A 378-nucleotide genomic window follows, 5' to 3' on the forward strand; every position below is an offset into this window, starting at 1 on the left:
AGCATTGGAAAAATCGAATAAAGACAGGCGAATATTCGGCCATCAAATATATTGTATATTTCACTTCTGTTGAAATAGTTTTCCTTCAAAACTGCAACAAAATGGTCTCAAGACCAATTTCAAAAACCTTCCTATAGATAGATAGTGTTTAGGCATCCTTTCCGAAAATCCCTATAAAATTTATCAAGTTTGGGGTGGTATTTTATGTAGATAAGGGCTGTCCCCCCAAAATGTATATATATGCTTTGAATAATTATTAATTCCAGTGGCTCAAATCTGAAAAGAAAGAAACATTAATTGAGCTAACAGCTGTTAAAGTGTGTATATATTTTTGTTGGTGTCTCTCTCTCTCTCTCTCTCTCTCTCTCTCTCTCTCTC

This window comes from Myotis davidii, unplaced genomic scaffold (genome assembly GCF_000327345.1).
Source record: "Myotis davidii unplaced genomic scaffold, ASM32734v1 scaffold685, whole genome shotgun sequence".
Lineage (NCBI taxonomy): Eukaryota > Metazoa > Chordata > Mammalia > Chiroptera > Vespertilionidae > Myotis > Myotis davidii.